Here is a 15,982-nt window from a genome sequence, read left to right on the forward strand (position 1 = left end):
TATACATTTATATCTCCCAGGGAAATTATCACCTGACTTCCTAAGCTAATCAAAACAACACCACACATCTAATTTATTTATTGAAAATCAATTAAGATCATACAACATCTTGTAAATGACACTAAAAATAGATGGCATTGTAGCTGTCACACAACACATTATTTTCACACTTGCAGGAAGGACACATATGAGTTACTTTGTAATGTAACATAGTAAAAGTGACAAGTGTTACATTTTGCAGGTAAATGCTAAATATAGAAGTTAAAGGGTTACTGTAAAAGACCCATCCCTACTGCAGGGGGTTTAGTGATGCTTAGATTTCATTCAGCATTTTGTCTTTTAAGAGGCTGAGATGGTATCACATGACAATCCACGTCAAAGTGTGTAGGACACACACTCCAGTGGATTCCCTCCCACAATCCATTCACAGCTGAACAAGCCTGATCAGCTTGTATCTAACTCTAGTGAGTTACAATAGTATGAGATCTCTCTCTCTCTTCACGAAGATCAAATGGAGCTATTTAATGAAGAGATGCCTTTAGTCTCACAATGCAGTTTCCACTATCAATAATTTAAAAATCTTTGCAGCAACTCAGAAGAAAAAACAAGATTGTGTATTCCCTTTAGCTCTATATTTTGCATAGGAAGTTGGAAAAGAAATTGAGAACAGACAAATACTGTCTACAGAGTTTCAGCTGAGATCCCCAAATACAAGTGGGTTGATGTTTTCTTTGACAAGGTACTAACTGAAAAGGTGGGTCCAGTTTTATTTTATTCTATGTTTGGGGAAGTATAGGATATATTGCATGTTTACAGTGAGTTTTGTTTATTTATTATTCTTTTTGTTTGTTGTTGTTTAATTACGTTTCTGCAGTTTTCTCCCTCTTTGAGAAAACGGTGTTATATTGTCTGAAATGTTCATAAATAATAAACATGGTTTTATTGCCTTGAGTGCATTCTTCATACGAGAGGTCAGGGTGGGTACATTTTTTATGATTACATTACTGTACTAATATTTTTTTCTTACCATTTATTTAAAGATACAAATATACTGTGCTCAAACGAGCCATAAATATCAGTCATTCTGCACTCATTTTATTTAAATTAATATGATTTTTTTGTATACCTAAATTATCTTTTTTTTAAATCCAAACATTTTTTTTTAAATTTGTTTATAAAAAATAAATAATTATATGCATTCTCTCTGCATAACCCGATTTGCTTTTTTTTTTTTTTTTTAAACAAACCAAAAATATTGTTTATAAAAGAAAATAAAAATCTAATAGGTACAATTCTAACAGTAAACAATGTACCAGTCACTTTTCTGTAACTAATTAATTATCTCTTAAAATGTTCCTTCCACCTGCTTATAGAGTCATTTGGCAGAATTTGTATCTTGATGGCTAGCCAAGTCAGTGCACAATGGATTAATGCACAATGCTCCAAATGATTTAACATTTCTACATATCACTAGCAGATCCTGGAGTCTTGGTTGTTTTATAAATTAAGGGGAAAGTTGTGTATGTACTAATGTTTGAGTAAAGTCGTTTTGCACTTGGCATTATTGTTTTATGATGTGTGTTGCTGGGGGGGGGGGGGGGGAGAGGGGGGTGCTCTGTCTCTTTAAATACACAGCATGTTGTGTGGAGTGCAGAGAAGTTTGACCAATAGAGGTACAAATTGGGATCTAAATAATTTCTCACTGACAAAAGCTAAGACATTCTGGTCTAAACGACTTGCTAAACTCAACCAGCAGGTCTGTAGGAGCTCTACACAGAGAGACACAGAGACACAGAAGGGAGAGCACAGCATCTTGATATTCCTCATGAAGATTTCATGAGAAACTGGATCTGCCTGCCAGGCACTCAGCTACAGCATGAATCTGCTTTCTAATCTCCAGCATGGGAAGATGATTCTGCAGAGTGTAACTTTCAACAAGTTATTTGCTACCTACCTTCATTTAAAATAAAATACAAAAAAAAAAAAAAAGAGACAAAAGGTAGGACATGGTGCATTTATTATTGAAATATTAAGGGTCTTTTCATTGGAGTTTAGCATTCTTTGATCATAAAAAACTTTGTAGTTTTTTTTTTCCTATGGCTGCAGGCTCTGTATTGTTTGGAAAAATCATTCCAGTATGTCTTTTTTTCTTGTAAAAGGGAGTGTTCTTTATTGTATTAGCTAGGAAGCCTTTGTACTGCAAGATGGGAATGATAGAATGGATTGGATAGAAGGATTACTCTATAGGTAGGTGTTTTGTTAGATAGAGGGATTACTCTATAGGTAGGTGTTTTGTTAGATAGAGGGATTACTCTATAGGTAGGTGGTTTGTTAGATAGAGAGATTACTCTATAGGTAGGTGTTTTGTTAGATAGAGGGATTACTCTATAGGTAGGTGGTTTGTTAGATAGAGGGATTACTCTATAGGTAGGTGTTTTGTTAGATAGAGGGATTACTCTATAGATAGGTGTTTTGTTAGATAGAGGGATTACTCTATAGGTAGGTGTTTTGTTAGATAGAGGGATTACTCTATAGGTAGGTGTTTTGTTAGATAGAGGGTTACTCTATAGGTAGGTGTTTTGTTAGATAGAGGGATTACTCTATAGGTAGGTGTTTTGTTAGATAGAGGGATTACTCTATAGGTAGGTATTTTGTTAGATAGAGGGATTACTCTATAGGTAGGTGTTTTGTTAGATAGAGGGATTACTCTATAGGTAGGTGTTAGATAGAGGGATTACTCTATAGGTAGGTGTTTTGTTAGATAGAGGGATTACTCTATAGGTAGGTGGTTTGTTAGATAGCGGGATTACTCTATAGATAGGTGTTTTGTTAGATAGATGGATTACTCTATAGGTAGGTGTTTTGTTAGATAGAGGGATTACTCTATAGGTAGGTGTTTTGTTAGATAGAGGGATTACTCTATAGGTAGGTGTTTTGTTAGATAGAGGGATTACTCTATAGGTAGGTGTTTTGTTAGATAGAAGGATTACTCTATAGGTAGGTGTTTTGTTAGATAGAGGGATTACTCTATAGGTAGGTGTTTTGTTAGAGGGATTACTCTATATGTAGGTGTTTTGTTAGATAGAGGGATTACTCTATAGGTAGGTGTTTTGTTAGATAGAGGGATTACTCTATAGGTAGGTGTTTTGTTAGATAGAGGGATTACTCTATAGGTAGGTGTTTTGTTAGATAGAGGGATTACTCTATAGGTAGGTGTTTTGTTAGATAGAGGGATTACTCTATAGGTAGGTGTTTTGTTAGATAGAGGGATTACTCTATAGGTAGGTGTTTTGTTAGATAGAAGGATTACTCTATAGGTAGGTGTTTTGTTAGATAGAGGGATTACTCTATAGGTAGGTGTTTTGTTAGAGGGATTACTCTATATGTAGGTGTTTTGTTAGATAGAGGGATTACTCTATAGGTAGGTGTTTTGTTAGATAGAGGGATTACTCTATAGGTAGGTGTTTTGTTAGATAGAGGGATTACTCTATAGATAGGTGTTTTGTTAGATAGAGGGATTACTCTATAGGTAGGTGTTTTGTTAGATAGAGGGATTACTCTATAGGTAGGTGTTTTGTTAGATAGAGGGATTACTCTATAGGTAGGTGTTTTGTTAGATAGAGGGATTACTCTATAGGTAGGTGTTTTGTTAGATAGAGGGATTACTCTATAGGTAGGTGTTTTGTTAGATAGAGGGATTACTCTATAGATAGGTGTTTAGTTAGATAGAGGGATTACTCTATAGATAGGTGTTTAGTTAGATAGAGGGATTACTCTATAGATAGGTGTTTTGTTAGATAGAGGGATTACTCTATAGGTAGGTGTTTTGTTAGATAGAGGGATTACTCTATAGATAGGTGTTTAGTTAGATAGAGGGATTACTCTATAGATAGGTGTTTAGTTAGATAGAGGGATTACTCTATAGATAGGTGTTTTGTTAGATAGAGGGATTACTCTATAGATAGGTGTTTAGTTAGATAGAGGGATTACTCTATAGGTAGGTGTTTTGTTAGATAGAGGGATTACTCTATAGGTAGGTGTTTTGTTAGATAGAGGGATTACTCTATAGATAGGTGTTTAGTTAGATAGAGGGATTACTCTATAGATAGGTGTTTAGTTAGATAGAGGGATTACTCTATAGATAGGTGTTTTGTTAGATAGAGGGATTACTCTATAGGTAGGTGTTTTGTTAGATGGATTACTCTATAGGTAGGTGTTTAGTTAGATAGAGGGATTACTCTATAGGTAGGTGTTTTGTTAGATAGAGGGATTACTCTATAGGTAGGTGGTTTGTTAGATAGCGGGATTACTCTATAGGTAGGTGTTTTGTTAGATAGAGGGATTACTCTATAGGTAGGTGGTTTGTTAGATAGAGGGATTACTCTATAGGTAGGTGTTTTGTTAGATAGAGGGATTACTCTATAGGTAGGTATTTTGTTAGATAGAGGGATTACTCTATAGGTAGGTGTTAGATAGAGGGATTACTCTATAGATAGGTGTTTTGTTAGATAGAGGGATTACTCTATAGATAGGTGTTTTGTTAGATAGAGGGATTACTCTATAGGTAGGTGGTTTGTTAGATAGCGGGATTACTCTATAGGTAGGTGTTTTGTTAGATAGAGGGATTACTCTATAGGTAGGTGGTTTGTTAGATAGAGGGATTACTCTATAGGTAGGTGTTTTGTTAGATAGAGGGATTACTCTATAGGTAGGTGTTTTGTTAGATAGAGGGATTACTCTATAGGTAGGTGTTTTGTTAGAGGGATTACTCTATAGATAGGTGTTTTGTTAGATAGAGGGATTAATCTATAGGTAGGTGGTTTGTTAGATAGAGAGATTACTCTATAGGTAGGTGTTTTGTTAGATAGAGGGATTACTCTATAGGTAGGTGTTTTGTTAGATAGAGGGATTACTCTATAGGTAGGTGTTTTGTTAGATAGAGGGATTACTCTATAGGTAGGTGTTTTGTTAGATAGATGGATTACTCTATAGATAGGTGTTTTGTTAGATAGAGGGATTACTCTATAGATAGGTGTTTTGTTAGATAGAGGGATTACTCTATAGATAGGTGTTTTGTTCGATAGATAGAGGGATTACTCTATAGATAGACTGGTCTCTTTGGGGGTTTACTCTCTTGTGTAACTGGGGTAAATAAAGAAATTGAATTTAAAAAATGATATTTTCTTTGGGATTAGTGGCAAACTCTTTTTGTCTGATCTGAGTTAGGACTGTCTGTTATAAATTCCTTCCAGTCTGTTCAGCAAAAGTATTTGGAATAATTCTACAACACAGGGGACCATGCTATTCCAGACACTGCATAGTGTTTGTTTTGTTTATTGTTTGTTTCGCTTTCAGAAGCAAGAGATAGAATGTATATGTTTTGTTTTGTTTCAATAACTCTCGCTTGGCTTTGTCGTGTTAACCATTGGAGTCCAAGAGACTTGCTTGCCCCATGTCGGTCTCTGCATCTGTCACACCAAGAGTTAAACTTCTAGCTCTTACCTAGCAATTAGCTGCTGTCTCCCTGGAGCTTGGTTTGAAGTCATTTGGAACATTGCTGTCAGGGTGACAACAACATGACACTATGACACTATCCTGTGCTGGCACTGAAAAGGTTAATGTGTCTTTATATTAAGGTTTGTACAAATCAGTCTAAGGTTTCATCATGAAACGAATGTGCAGCCTGGAAATGAATCTTTATTTCACCATAAATGTAAAAAAGAGAGAGAGAGAGTGTGTGTGTGTGTGTGTGTGTCCCTGTAAATGGTTAAAGGAGATGCCTGCTCTCAATTCCTGTGCATTTCCTATTCTGTTCTCAATCCCAGTGTTGGCTGCATATGTATATTTCTTGATCAATGCACATGTGTTGAAGGTTCCTTAGCTGTAATGCAAAGTTCTTTAAACATTCTAGTGAAAGTAAATGCTACAGACCTGTTCAAACCAAAGGGACTGGTGTATGTGTGTGTGTAGGGGCGGGCATGGAGAGGGGGGGACTCATAGGATACCTGCAAATCTGAAGAATGTGAGGCTTTCTGTGCCATCTGGGAAAAAAAAAACCATTCATGATAACCTTATGGGTTGTTTTTTTTTTTTAATCTTGAGTTAAAGTAGTAAGAGGGGGCCCTCTACTGGTCAACAACTGAACTCCTGCTATTAAACGTCTAATGGGTTTCCAACAGGCTATTGTAGCTTTCTTATGGCTTACGAGGCAATTTTGTAAAAAGATGCTCTTGCGCATAAAAAATAACCTTTTTCCTTTGTGAATAATGTAGGAGTTGAGTTCAAATGTTGCTTCAGCACTTGTCTTCACTAAGCTAAAAAGGCGGTGAGATTTCAAGCCATATATTTTGTGGTTTCTCTACTGACAAGTCGATTCCAGTGAATATAGTTTTAAAAAAAAGTAAAATCTTTGCAATGTTTCACAGCTTAGTAAATATCTATCGTCACACTTCACGATTACAAACGGATTCAGTTTCTTTCCACCCAGGTTGATATCTCCTATCATCTTATGACATTACCTGAAATAGATACCCGGTTTATTTCTGATTGTCATAGTGAGGAAGTTATTCAATAACATAGGAATTGTGTAGAGTGAACAAGCAAATTGTAGAGTTCTTCCCTAAATGATCAAATTGGAAATCTTCTCCTGTGTGTGTGTGTGTGTGTGTGTGTGTGTGTATTGCTGTGGATCCAAATAAGACATGTCATTGACATAGTATGATACGTATGAATATTGATAATTTATTGATATCGACTTCATCAGGCAATCTTTAGATAAACTGTCACGTCTCTAGGTTCCTTCACTGCTCTAAAAAATAGACTCTGTCTCGAGTTGTAGTATTCTAAAACATGTGATTTTCAAATATATTTGAAATTAATTTGCTAATGTTGATTATTACCAGGGAGAATGTGCTCATAGCATTGGTAAGATTTTTTTTATATTGTATATGTTGCATCCTAATTGTTTTTTTTCCCCTCCTACTAATTATATACCAATAAATATAAAGTGCTAGTTTGAGGAGGGGTATCCCAATACATTAGAAAGTCATAGATGGTCTATAACAAGCGCCTTCCATGTTATATGTTCAGAGCTAGACCACTTGCCTAATTGGTCTATGGTGGATGTAAAGGTCAGTTGATAACTCTACTGACAGATGCAAGAAGAAGCTCGAGAAACCTTCTTAATTTATTCTGTTGGTTACTTGTTGGTTTTATGTCCCAGTGCACCAAAATCAGAAAAGGATAGATTGTCCAAATTGTTAAGTGAAGTACTGAATACGTAGTCAATAACTACATGGGATTAAAGAACATAGCCTACAATGACATCAAAATGTAACTTCTACTTAACATTTTCTGATGTCACGCTTTCTGTTCCTCACAAACTGTGTGGTGAAATGCAGTCAGCACTTGTTAACATGTAACCTTTAATGGAATTTAATCCATGCAGTTTAAAATAATTGTAATTCCAGTACCAAAACGCCTTTGTCTTATTACTCTTCATCCCAATATGCATAATAGGAAATATGAGACATTCTACAAAACACATTATACGGTGACTTTTGACCCATTTTATTACAATTATTTGAATTTCACACATTGCGTTTGTGTCTCTCGTAACATCATTGGTATTCTAAAAACACAATGTACTCTTGTGGGTTTTTTTTTGTTTTGTTTTTCATATTCTAAATGGTTCTGAATGGTGCTTATACTAAACTTAAGAATAGCCTTAATGTAGTTTATGCATCATCTAAGTTCTATTTATATACCTTTTTAAATGCATTTGGAGTCTGGCCATCATTTAGCGTCTATAAGCCTGGACAGGCGAGAATACATATTTCAAGACTTTCTCCCATCATCTATAGGAATATCCCAGGACCTTTCTATATTTACCATATTTATTTGTTCTCTATTTTTTTTCTAAGAAATAGACTTTTTGTTTTGTTTTTTTTGTTTCTGTGTTCTTTCATTTATCAATATTTACCAAAATGATGAAAGTCACATTGATGACATACAGCTATTCTTTCATCTAATGTGTAGGTAAAATAACGCACCTTGTGATATTTCGAAAGTGCTCATGTTTTTATAAGCAGTGGGTTAGATGTAAGGTTGATTACATTCAAGAGCTATAATGAGACAATGTGATCTGCCTCCATTCTTCCATAACTAGTTACATATCTATTTCTCTTGACACTTTTCCAATTCGACCTGTTGCCCAAATTTCCCGTAGAGTCAGTTTTTAATAGCAGACATGTCCCTTTTCTCTTTTCTTGTTATGCTTCTCATTCTATATTAGGGTCCATCATAAGCTACCATTATAGATATTATTATCATCTATCTTCGTAAACCTCTTGACGCTTGATAAATAAAACTGCATATTACTATTACAGGTTGCAGTTTTTAGACTGTTACCACAGCAAGATCAATAGTCATTACTTATTCATGTTGCTAGTAACTGGGACGTAATGTATGCAGACATTCCTGATGATTCTCCTTTCAGGAGGTGCTGAGTGAGATCCATCTTTGTCTTTTGTGGATATTCATGTAAATGTTACTGGTTTGAAGCAGCAGAGGAACTTTAGAGACAATGAACTGTGACCTCTGGGTGGGTGGTAGGGAGAATGGTGAAGAGATGAGTAATTTGGACTGTATCAACATTTTTTCGAATGTGTGAAAGTCAAGTATAGCTTGTTTTAATTATAGAAGCAGGGTAAGAAAGAGTGTGAAATATACTAAGAAACTCGATCCAAATTGGCTTTAATCCAAGGACATAATTAAATTTAATGCAACACACCAACACGCCAACACGCCAACATTCATATGGGTAATACTTACATCTATTTTAAATGCTAAATACTGTTGCATAGTAAATTTGCTGATTTTATAATCTGTTTAGTTTAAAAACATAACTTTGTAATTTACATACACTGATCAGCCACAGCATTAAAACCACTGACAGGTGAAGTGAATAACATTGATTATATTGTTACAATGGCACCTGTCAAGGGGTGGGACATATTAGGCAGCAAGTGAACAGTCCGTTCTTGAATTTCATGTGTTGGAATCAGGAAAAATGAGCAGCTTAAAAAAATCTGAGTGACTATGACCCTGTCCAAATGGTGATGACTTAATGAATGAGTCAAGCATCTCTTGTGGGGTGTTCCCAGTATACACTGGGTAGTACCTACGAAAGTGGGGACAAGGAAGGACAACAGGTGAACTGGTGTCAGGGTCATGGGGCAATATAAGTCCAAGGCTGATTGATGCACGTGGGGAGCGAAGGTTAGCCGATCTGGTATGACCACACAGAAGCGCTACTGTAGCTTAAATTGCTAAAAAGAACTTCCTGCTGGCCATAATAGAAAGGTGACCGAACACAGTGTATCGCAGTTTGCTGCAGATGGGGCTGCATAGCCGTAGACCAGTCAGAGTGCCCATGATGACCCCTGTCCACCACTGAAAGCACCTTTAATGGGGACAGGAGAGTCAGTACTGGATGATGGAGCAATAGAAGAAATTTGCCTTGTCTGATGAATTCCATTTCCTTTTACATAAGGTGAATGGCCGAGTGTGTGCTTCATTTACATGGGAAAAAATTGCAGCATAATGGGAAGAAGGCAGGCCTGCAGAGGCAATGGGTAGTGTTCTGCTGGAAAACATTGGGTCCTGGCATTCATGTGGATGTTACTTTTGGCATGTAAAACCTGCCTGAATATTGTTGCAGACCATGTACACCCCTTCATGGCAATGGTATTCCATGACCATGGCCTCTTTCAGCAAGATTTTGCACCATGCAACACTGCAAAAATTGTTCAGGAATGGTTTGAGGAGCATGACAAAGAGTTCAAGGTGTTGCCTTGGGTTCTATATTCCCCAGATCTCAGTCACGTTGAGCTTCTGTGGGATGTGCTGTAACAACTAACTCGATTCGTGGAGGTCCCACCTCACAGCTTGGAGGACTTAAAGGATTTACTGCTAATCTTTTGGTGCCAGATACCACAGGACACATTCAGAGATCTTGTGGAGTCCCTTTCTTGATGCATCAGAGCTTTTTTGGCAGCAGGAGGGGGACTTACACAATATTAGGCAGGTGGTTTTAATTTTGGGGCTGATCAGTGCATATATATCTTGTCCGCTAAGGCAGCTTGTCTTCAGGAGCAAAGGATAAGAAATCTTCTGGTCGACCACTTAAGTCTCAAGTCAAGTCAGAAACCATATTTCATATACTTTCAACTAACAATGGTAGTTACAAAAATCGCTTATTAACTAATTAATCAGTCAATGTCTTGTCCAAAAATAAGAACGCCAAAGTACATCTGAAGCTCTATAATTAAAAAAATCCCAATATAATATGTATAAATACATGTTTTGAGTAGGAAGAATTAGACAAAGCTATGGAACATAAGATCTTGTTGATGGTTTATTTGGGGACCACTGTTGGCATCTGTTGCTTCTGCGAGTTACAGCAGGCCTCTTGGATAGAGACCTTGCTGAGCATTTCACATACTGTGCTACAATAACAAGCTTTTTGATTTATCTTCTGTGGTGCAACAAACAGTAGCACAAGTTCACGATCACGTCACTCCTGGGAGAACTTGCTGTCAAGTTGAAAAGCTAGCTTTCCCCTATTTTCTAAACAAACGATGGTTAAGCACATGCACGCAACACTAACTGGTGTCTAGCTGGAGGTTGTAGCTCACCTGGTTCAAGCACCAGACACATTACCTGAATTTCCTTTTAAAGATCAATCTATGTGTACTATCAAGTGTGTATTGATAACATGCATGTGTTGGTGTTTGAGCAGTTTGTAAAAACTTTTCGAGTTCAATTAATACATGGGTTTTTAGTCAATTTGTTTCATTTGGTGAATGAACTGATGCAAAATTTGAAGATTGCAGTTTTTTTATCTGCAATTGAGCTTTTGTAGAAAAACTCAAAATAAAATAAGCTCAATCTTTTCAGCTTACCATCATCATCATCACATATCTGGAAGACCAAATAATGAAGGCTTGTTCTTCCTGTATCTGATTGTATACAAAGCACCAACATAATCCATGGAGATGTGAATTAGACAGAAGTAGTTAACGGGAAAATATCCCAATTTACAAGCACTGGAGCAAAATGACAGAACCCTAAACTTAAAGTAAATAGAAAGTGTCTCTTTCTACGGGTGCTAGAAATACTATAGGGCTGCTACAGTCAACGCTACGTCTTGAATATTTAAGAACCATAGTGACAGGTGCACTAATAAAGTGACAGACCCCTGTTTTATTGTACACTTGTAATACAGGAATCCAGTTATTGTGCATACTTTTTGTCTAAGAGTGGAGCTAACCAGGATTCAAGGAATAATTTTTCTTGTCTGCAGCCCCTGTAAGGAGTCTAGACAAAACATCCAGAATGTAAACAGAACTTATTGCAATAGAGCAAACTCAACTGTCAGTTTCAGGAATAATAAGAAAAGAATATCTTGATGCAATTGCGTGCTCTGTGTTGATTTATTTACATTGCAAATGCAAACTTCAATCTGTGCTTTCCATCTGAATTTACAATGTTTCTGTGCCCTTAGCCGAGAATCCCAAGTAAGTGGGCATATCCGCTTAATGATGTAATTACTATCCTTTATTTGTTTTCAAATGATTGTGATAAGCCTTGAGTTTAGTCCTTTGTTAGAAAATTGCTGTTCAATTTCGAGACTGAATGATCTTGCCTAACAAGTCCCAAATAAGCACTCTTAGTTATGTCACACTGTGAATTGCCTCCTGAAAGGGGGATTTGAAAAGAAATCCTACAGCTCTATCTCAATGCAGTGCCTTGACTCTTTCAGTAAGAAAAGTCCAGACGCTTGACAACGATATGGTAAAATATTACGTATGTCAATATAGTCTTTTGATGCATTGTAACTCCCTTGTATTTGTAATGTACAGCTGATTACTTGTTAATTCTTTTCACATAGCATAATAGCAACATAGGTAGCTGTTTATGGTGAAAATAATCACAACTCTAAACTCTGCATGCTTTAACCTGAACAGCTTACAGTACACAACAAAGAGTGAAGGTAACATACCTAATGCAGCCTAATATGCCATTAATGAGTAGTGTTGCCAGATCCATAATATTTACTAGGGCAGAGACACGTTATATCAAAATTGATACAGACAGCTAAGCAGCAAGGGCCCTATTAGCTCTTTAGCCCTTGAAGGGCTGGATTAAACATATGTACCAGTTCAGACTCCATAGACCCAAACCAGTGACTCCTGATTGGACAAGCTACTTCCTGGTATGGGCAGAGCTCGAGAGATTTAATGTCTGGGAATTTGAACAAAAAAAGCAGAAAATGCTTATTAGACTTGTGCCTCCATTTTCAGCAGAATCACAATTTGTCGGAACTCTGAGTGATTTGCAGGTGGTCTGAATTTCATAACTCTGAACAGCCATATGACCAATTCACGAAGACAGTAAACTGGATAATGGGTGAACTGGTTTGGTTGTTCATATTTCGCTGTTCCATTGCACTCCAAAAAAAAACCACGATTAATGGTTAAGGGACAGTTACTAAATCAAATAGCTAAATTAAAACAATACATAAATAATAAATAAATAAACCAGAGATCAGCCAGACCGAATGCTTAAATTCATATCTGTAAACTAAAATTAAGCAAACATTAAAAATAACCTGTATTTACTAGGTTAGAATTATGACAGGTGAATTTTGACCAAAATTAGCTTCAGTAAATATAGAATGGCCACACACACACACACATATATATATACACATGGCAGCACACTACACAAGGCAGATTTTCATGCCCTCCCGTTCACCCAAATCATTTTCTTGGATAGTTTGCATGGAAGATAGAAGATATTCAGTCTGAGCTGAACTGCCACATCAACAGAATATTTATTTTTTCTTCGGTCCAAATGATTCAGCCGAACCAAATTTGTCCACCATATACAAGTCTAGTGCATATCTTTTTTTTAAATTTAGTTTTGCATCTATTTTTGTAAATGAATTATCTATATAATGTATTAAAGACTTGGGGTTACATCCAGCCCAGAATGCCCTTTTTTACCTTTAGCATGTCACAGGCATCCTCAGATGTTGAGTACATCCTTCCAGGTGCCGAGTACTTCCATATTGCTACCTCATATGCCTCCTTGGGGCTCGTCCATTCTCAAATACTTGTTCCAGTTTCTCAGTAGTTCAACACCACTTACAGACAACCTGGTGTTACCTGTATAATGCCAATCAATAGCCTGTTGAACATGTCATGTTACCATGCCCTCAACTGGTTCTCCTATGGCCAATATAGCTTTCATTTTAGGTGTCATTGGTAATTTATGCCAGATTAGCTTTTATTTACATTTCCTATTTTCTGGTGTCCCTTTGACTTGTTTTCTTATTTCTTTGCACTTTGAACTTCTTTGTACTTTTCTTATCCATACACATTTGCTCATTCCTTACTACACTTACTTGTTTCATAGGACGCTACTTTGTCTCTTTGTAGGCACCCTGGTAGGACCAGACATTTTATGTTCTAGTATACTGCTATCTTTTTTTTTTCTTCTTAATTTCTATTTCCTGTCTAGAGGTTAACTAAGCTCTGTGAGACATGTTGAGAACAATATTTGCCATGATGCTCCCTGTCTTTCAATTAAACTTTAAATGATATCCTTATGGTCACATTCATGTAGGTCTCTCAACAAGATGACAATCAGGTGCTTGCTCTGCACAATAAAACTAGCATCATGTTCGAAGGCATTAATGTGTTCTGTCACACTTGAATTACATGTGACAATATTAATTGCAGTTATTTGTTTGAGGCAGTGGAAGCAGGTGCCTTTTTGCAAGGTAGTTTGATCCATCTGATAGTAAGAAGCTGTGGTGTGACTTAGTTATAGATAATTGATTTTGTGTTTATTTCCTACCTGAATAAAGTTGGTTATTATGAAAGTGTTACCTTGATTTTAAACTCATAACGCTATAGTTATGAAAAAATACTGTTTTTGGGCAACTACATTTTTATGCAGTTTTTTTTTTTAGAACCTAATGGCATTTTCCGCTTGACTGATCCACACTTAGTGCTAAGACAGAATTGTTCTAGGTTAGGCATTATCGATGCATGTGCTGAGCATGATGTGGATTGTGGAATAACAGCTGGAGAGCCAAAGGTTTCCTATCCCTGGGTTTGATTTGCATAATAAATGTTTGGTTTCCCATGGCAACAGAGTTATCATCAGTTTGTCAAATTACACTGTAATCTAGGCATCTCTAATTGATACAGCTGTCATCAGATGAGCCTTGTAGGACAGCCAAAACAACGAATGGAGACCAGACTAACACATTTCATGCTTTGCGGACAGCTGAGATGATGCAGAACTACTATGTGTTGTGAACTGAAAAATATTTCTTGTTTTGTGGTCTTTACATTTCCCTTTTCTCCAATAGAAAGACAGATATTGAAAACTAGAATTAAATCTATGTTACTTTTAAAATGCATTCACTATGAGTACTTAAAAATATGTAAATACCTGTGACACAAATAGAGATTTGCTACCTTGTCATTATTTAAGTTTTTCTTTGCAAATTGTTATCTTGTATACTAGTTTTAAGTGATCTTTAGTTGCAATACCTAAGCTGGGAGAGTGTGCCCTTATTATCTTGACACAGAAGAATATGAAATGGCCACGTAGACGTATCAAGGCAAATATCCGAATACATATCCAAACTTGATGTGTGGAGATTATGTCAGGTGTTTTTTTTCTATGATCCCAGCTTTCTCTGAAGACTTTCGATTTATTATTACATATACCCATTTGGTGTTTGATGGACATCATATCAAACATTTTTTATGCTCCTTGTATGGATGTAGTCTTTCTGTTTTTTTACTCTAACAGAGATTAACTTGTAATAAACCAATAGCAACCCATGCCATCGCCTGAATGGTCCGTAGTACCCTGATAATGGCATGATAGTAAGGGATGTCCTATATGTTCATAGATCCTTGTTAAAGTTAAATCAAAAGGGACATCCACAGTAGAGTAGGATCTCCACAGATCAGACCAACTTGTCATGTCATTGACCAACACTGGTCTATAATAGGTTAAAATTGGTCTCCTTTGTAGCACACCTGGTGAAATAGCTGAATCTTTAACTAAATAATACCGACTGAACCATCTGTTTCTTCAAACCCAGTATAATCTTACTTTGCATCTGTTCATAATGTGTACATATGTGTAAGGTAACAAATCAAATTCAAATATCACAATGGATCATACAAGTGTTTGAACATGCCTTGGACTGACCTCTTTTCATATACTTCTGACTTGGAGCTTCCAAAAGAAATTTGAAGTTCTTTTAAGAATTTTGCTCTTTTGTAATATTGAGCTGATCAGTTTGCGACTTATGCAAGTTTTAACTTTGTAAGTCACCTGATATGAAAGATTTCCAAAGCAATAGACAAGTAACAAAATGATGTCCATGTGCTAGCTGGAACAAATCGGACAATGAGGCCCAAACACACAGCAGACTAGCTAATCCTGCTTATTGTACTATATCTGCTAACTATTCCTGTCTTCATTTAATCAGGAGTATAATCAGAAATGAAAAGATCCTTTCAAGTGGGTATACTCAATCTTTCAGACAGAGGTTTTTTTTTTTATTTCTCTTAACCTTGTGCATATTAGTGTTACCTTGAAAACAAATACCCGTCGGTTAATTCAGAAAGAAATTTGCAAATGAACTCACCAATTTCCTCGAAGTCATGTTATCAAGTCAAACGGGATTGGCTCTTTGCCAGAGACTCTGAGACACTTTTGGGTTCAATTCCACTGGTGGATGGACACATTTTCTTTTTTTTTCTACATTTAAAGAAGGAAATCCATGTAGAGTTGCCTCATCTTCTTTATGTTGTCTTGTGAAGAGTGCAAAGGAGTGCAAAATAAATACTACTCACTTAATTTGGCATAGCAACTCTTGGACTGG

General features: G+C 36.3%; 1 protein-coding gene across 4 annotated transcripts in view; it reads left to right on the forward strand.

The window, feature by feature from the left end:
- Positions 1 to 15,982, forward strand: part of BDNF (brain derived neurotrophic factor) — an 85,343-nt gene that overhangs the window by 33,607 nt on the left and 35,754 nt on the right. The window contains exon 1 of one of the 4 annotated variants that reach the window (XM_063438846.1): positions 440 to 754. The exons of 1 other annotated variant lie outside the window; for it this stretch is intronic. The gene's annotated coding sequence lies outside the window, so the exon portion shown is untranslated. Of the gene's footprint in view, positions 1 to 439; positions 755 to 1,849; positions 2,000 to 15,982 lie in introns of those variants that run through there. 2 more of the 4 variants (XM_063438847.1, XM_063438849.1) reach the window with 2 other exon arrangements.

The sequence above is a fragment of the Pelobates fuscus genome, chromosome 12 (genome assembly GCF_036172605.1).
Source record: "Pelobates fuscus isolate aPelFus1 chromosome 12, aPelFus1.pri, whole genome shotgun sequence".
Taxonomy (NCBI): domain Eukaryota; kingdom Metazoa; phylum Chordata; class Amphibia; order Anura; family Pelobatidae; genus Pelobates; species Pelobates fuscus.